This window comes from Rhinopithecus bieti, unplaced genomic scaffold (genome assembly GCF_001698545.2).
Source record: "Rhinopithecus bieti isolate Rb0 unplaced genomic scaffold, ASM169854v2 scaffold_36553, whole genome shotgun sequence".
In the NCBI taxonomy this organism is placed as follows: Eukaryota; Metazoa; Chordata; class Mammalia; order Primates; family Cercopithecidae; genus Rhinopithecus; species Rhinopithecus bieti.
In genome coordinates, this window is record NW_016815774.1 from 954616 (window position 1) to 960615 (window position 6000).

Consider the following 6000-nt stretch of genomic DNA (forward strand, 5'->3'; position numbering starts at 1 on the left):
TCTGGGCATGGTGGACTTGCGTTGCTACTCAGGAGGCTGAGACATGAGAATTGCTTGAAACCCGAGGCAGAAGGTTGCAGTTGAGCCAAGATTGGTGCCATTGCACTCCAAGCCTGGGGGACAAGAGTGGGAAACGCCCTCAACAAAAAAAAAAAAAAAAAAAGAAGTTAGGTGAAAAGGACTCAAACTCATAAATAATAAATAATGGTAGTTTATACACTTGCAAAACATGCCAAATTAAATTTTAAAACAGAAGCGTATTTTTTATAGTATCAAAAAAATCTCAAATACCTAGGAGGTCACCTAACAAGAATTGTGTAAGATCTGGCAGGCAATGTGGCTCCGCCTGTAATCCCAGCACTTTGGGAGCTGAGGGAGGGATCACTGAGGTCAGCGAGTTCAATGTACCAGCCATGGCAACATGGTGAACCGTCTGTACTAAAAATACAAAATTAGCCGGGCCGATGGTGGGTGGATGCCTGTAATCCCCAGCTACTTGGACTGGGCAGGGAATCACTTGGAGCCAGGGAGGCAGAGGTGGCCAGTGAGTCAAGATCATGCCATTGACACTCCAAGCCATCGGGCAATCAGAGCGAAATTCTGGCTCAAAAAAAAAAAAAAAAAAAAAAAAAAAAGAAAATCTCACTCTGTTCACCTAGGCTTGGAGTACAGTTGGCATGTCTCGCGGCACGGCAACCGCCGCCCCGGGTTCAAGCTCATTCATCCTGTCTCAGCCTCCCGAGTGCTGAGAGGACAGCGGCCCGAACACGCACACCTGGCTAGTGTTTAGTTTTGAGGAAAGAATCACCAGGCCACGGGTCTCAACTTCCGGGACCTCGATGATCTGGCCCGCGTTGGCCTCCCGCTGGTTTACAGGCATGAGCCACTGTGCCCAGCCTAATTTCACTTATTAATACTACCATTTTGGGTATTTGGCTAGTACCTACCTTTGGATCTTCTACTTAAAAAATAGGTTGTCAGCCAGGCGTGGTGTCTCATGCCTGAATCCCAGCACTCTGGGAGGCTGAGGTGGGTGGATCACCGGAGGTCAGGAGTTTGAGACCAGCCTGGCCAACATAATAAACCCCTTCTCTACTAAAACTACAAAAATTAGCTGGGTGCAGGGGTGCACGCCTGTAGTCTCAGCTACTCGGGAGGCTGAGTCAGGAGAATCGCTTGAACCCAGGAGGTGGAGGCTGCAGTGAACCAAGATTGTGCCACTGCATTCCAACCTGGTTCATGGAGTTAGACTTCATCTCAAAATAAATAAATAAATAAATAAATAAATAAATAAATAAAATAAAAAATAGGCTGTCTGTGAATAGTGACAGTTTTACTTCCTTGCTAGTCTTTATGCCTTGTATTTATTTTTCATGTCTTATTTCACTAGCTAGGATCTCTAAAACAATATTTAATAATAGTGGTGAGAGGAGATATTTTTGCCTTGCTTTTGATCTTAATGGGAAAACATTTATTCTTTCATCATTTCACCTGTTGTTCATAGGTGTCCTTTATCAGGTGAGGAATGTTTGCTTCCATTCCTAGCTTGCTGAGAGTATTGACTGTGAAATAATAATTTTATTTAAAAGTGAAGTGCTTTTCTAGGATCAAGACAATCATATAGTTGTTCTCTTTTATTATGTTGATGTGATTTCACTGTTTGATTTTTGTAAAGTTAAACTAACATTATATTCTTGTATTAAACTATTTTTGGTCATAATATATTTCACTGCATATATTGCTGGATTCTATTTATTGATATATTTATTGATATGTGCTTCATGATTTGTGTGTGTGTGTGTGTTCATGAAGGATACAGGTCTGTAACTTTTTTCTTGTAATGTCTTTATCAGATTTTCATACCAGAATTACTTCAGCTTCATAAAATAAGTTGAAAAGTATTCTTTCCACCTCTGTTTTTTGAAAAAGCTTGTGTAGAATTTGTAACCCTTCTTTCTTGGGTATTTGATAGATTTTACCAATGCTACCACCTGGCACTGGAATTTTCTTTATGGCAAGTTTTTTTTTTTTTTTTTTTTTTTTTTTTTTTTTTGAGACGGAGTCTTGCTCTGCCACCCAGGCTGGAGTGCAGTGGCCGGATCTCAGCTCACTGCAAGCTCCGCCTCCCGGGTTTACGCCATTCTCCTGCCTCAGCCTCCGGAGTAGCTGGGACTACAGGCGCCCGCCTCGTCGCCCGGCTAGTTTTTTGTATTTTAAGTAGAGACAGGGTTTCACCGTATTAGCCAGGATGGTCTCGATCTCCTGACCTCGTGATCCGCCCGTCTCAGCCTCCCAAAGTGCTGGGATTACAGGCTTGAGCCACCGCGCCCGGCCTATGGCAAGTTTTTTTGAATAGACTTACTTAGAATAGCTTTAGGTCTATAGAAAAGTTGTGAAGATAGTAAGTAGAGTTCCCATGTTCTCCACACCCAGTTTTCCTTATTGTTGACATCTTACATTAATATGGTACATTTGTCACAACCAATATCAGTATATTATTATTATTATTATTATTTTTGAGACAGGGTCTTGCTCTGTTGCCCAGGCTGGAGTGTAGTGGTGCAATCTTGGCTCACTGCAACCACTGCTTCCAGGGATCAAGCTCTCCTCCCACCTCAGCTTCCCAAGTACCTGGGACTACAAGTGCGCACCACCACGCTTGGCTATTTTTATTTTTTACAATTAATCTTTTCAAAGAACCAACTTTTGGCTTTGTTGTTTCTATTGTTTGATTTATATTTCATTGATTTCTTCTTTTATTAACTTCTTCCCCTACTTAATTTGGGTTTGCTTTTTTCTAGCTTATTTTTTTATTTACTTTGAGACAGGGTCTTGCTCTGTTCCCCAGGTTGGAGTGCAGTGGTGTGATTTTGGCTCAGAGCAACCTCCGCCTCTCAGGCTTAAGTGATCCTCCTACCTCAGCTTCCTGAGTAGCTGGGACTACAGGTGCCACCACACCCAGCTACGTTTGTATTTTTCATAGAAATGGGGTTTCACTATATTGCCGAGGCTGGCCTCGAACTCATGGGCTCAAGTGGTCTGCGTGTCTCAGCCTCCTAAAGTGCTAGGATTACAGATGTGAGCCACTGCACTCAGCCTTTCCTTGCATCTTAAGGTGGAAATTTATACTACTGATTTTAAACTTTTCCTCCTTTCTAATACTAGTTGAATCTATTTCCTTCTAAGCACTGCTTTTTTTTTGTTTGTTTTTTGGTAGAGATGGGGTTTCACCATGTTGCCCAGGCTGGACTCCAAACTCCTGGACTCAAGCAATCTGCCTGCCTCAGCCTCCCAAAGTGCTGGGACTACAGGCATGAGTCACTGCGCGAAGACAGCTTTAGTTAAGCCTCATAAATGTTGACATCAGTTAGAAACATTTTATCTTTTGTGACTTTTGTTTCATGGGTTACTTGGAAATAGATTATTTAATTTACAAATATTTGAGGCTTTTCTAGATATCCTATTATTGGTCTTTTCTAATTTCAGTCCTTTTCCGCATGAACATATTCTATGCAACTTCAGTCCTTTGACATTTATTGAAGCTTATTTTTATGGACAAACTTATGGTCTATGTTGACAGATGTTCTTTTCTTTTTTTGAGACGGAGTCTCGCACCGTCCATCAGGCTGGAGTGCAGTGGTACGATCTCAACTCACTGCAACCTCTGCCTCCCACGTTCAAGCGATTCTCCTGCCTCAGCCTCCTGAGTGGCTGGAATTGCAGGCACGTACGACCATGCCTGGCTAATTTTTGTATTTTTAGTAGAGATGGGGTTTCACCATGTTGGTGAGGCTGGTCTAGAACTCCTGACCTTGTGATCCACTTGCCTCGGCCTCCCAAAGTGCTGGGATTACAGGCTTGAGCCACTGCACCCGGCCTAATATTCTTCTTTTTTGTTGAGCTGTTGTATCAATTACTAAAGAAGGGGTAACAATCTCCATCTAAGACTATGGATTTGTATATTTCTTCTTTTAGTTCTGGTTTTTACTTTACGTATTTTGAAGCCCTATTTTTAAGCAGAAGGAACTATACAGTGGTAAATACAGTGGCATGAAAGTAGACGGGAGGCATGGGCCAAAACTTCTGACTGAACCCTGGAAGAAATAAACACGTCCAATTTCCCAACTCTATCTAAAAATCTCTTCTTAGGCATACCCTGGGACTTAAAATATATTTATTAGAGCTTTATCCTAGATGGCTTTTGGAAAATTGAGCATTTTAGTAGAATGACATTTGGATTCATTTTTGGACTTAATTATTATGATCCACTCTCACTATGGAAGGATACCCTCTTCCCCCCAAGAATTATCTTTTCACCTCGTTGAGAAACATGCCTGGGTATAGGGAAAATGGATGACTTGAACCAGACCAAGTAACTTCTTTTTTTTTTTTTTTTTTTTTTTTTGAGACGGAGTCTTGCTCTGCCACCCAAGGCTGGAGTGCAGTGGCCGGATTCTCAGCTCACTGCAAGCTCCGCCCTCCCGGGTTCACGCCATTCTCCTGTCTCAGCTCCCGAGTAGCTGGGACTACAGGCGCCCGCCTCATCGCGGCTAGTTTTTTGTATTTTTTAGTTTTTTGAGTAGAGACGGGTTTCACCGTATTAGACCAGGATGGTCTCGATTCTCCTATGACCTCATGATCCGCCCCGTCCTCGGGCCTCCCAACGTGCTGGATTACAGGCTTGGAGCCACCGCGCCCGGCCCAGACCAAGTAACTTCTATGGGAGGTGTGGTAAGAAGGTTCTAATACGGCCTCCAGTGATCCTTGCCTGCTGGTATTCATGCCTTTGAGTAATCTCCTCCCACACTGAATCAAGGCTGACTTACGTGAGCAATAGAAAGGTGCAGAATTGATAAAGTGTGACTTTCAAGGCTAGGTCATAAAAGGCAGTCTAGTTCAGTCTTGGAATCTTGTATCATTCACTATGAGGAGAATCTAGGCACCATGCTGTAAGGATGCTCAAGTAGCTCCATGGAGAGGCCCACATGCAAAGGTACTACAGCGTCTTGCCAACTGTCAGCCATGGGAGAAGCCACCTTGGAAATGGATCCTCCACCTGTAGTCACAGCTTCAGATGACCACAGCCTCAGCCAACACCTGACTACAATCTCATGAAATACTCTAAGCCAGAACAAACCAGCTAAGCTGCTCCACGATTCTTCACATTTCTTATCTTTTTTTTTTTTTTTTTTTTTTTCTGAGACAGAGTCTTACTCTGTCGCCCAGCCTGGAGTACAGTGGCATGGTCTCGGCTCATTGTAGCCTCGACCTCCCAGGCTCAAGTGATACTTCCACCTCAGCCTCCCGAGTAGCTGGGAGTACAGGTATGTGCCACGACACCCAGCTAATTTTTTGTTTTGGTAGAGGCTGGTCTCAAACTACTGGGCTCAGGTGATCTACCCTTCTTGGCCTCCCAAAGTGCTGGGGTTACAGGCGTACACCACAATGAATGGTCTTTAGAGATAGGGTGTCACTTTATTGCCCAGGCTGGACTTGACCTCCTGGGCCCAAACGAGCCTCCCGACTCAGCCTCCCACATAGTTAAGACTACAGGTATGCACCACTGTGCCTAGCTCATCCCAGGATTCTTAACCTACAGAAACCATAAGAAATAACAATTCATGTTTTAAGCCACCAAATTTTGGGAAAGATTTATTATCCAGCAGTAGGCAACTAATACAAAAGCAAAGATCAGAAATAGAAGGTGCTCCTGGGGGACTTGATGGGATATAGCAAGGTAGGCTGGGGGAGGCGGGAGCAGTGAGAGGCATGGTAAGGGAGCAAAGTGGAGTAAGGAACCTGTGAAATCAATTTGTATTTTACTCACCATTTCATCCAGGATTGGCTCTAAGAGGTTATTACAGATGGTCCCTGAAATGTAGGATCAAGAGAATGCTGTGTGATCTTTATTTGGAAGACAGATTTTAGGTTGTGTCAGGTGGGGGTGTTCCTACAGACAAGTTAGTCTCATTTCTTTTTTTTTTTTTTTTTTTTTTTTTT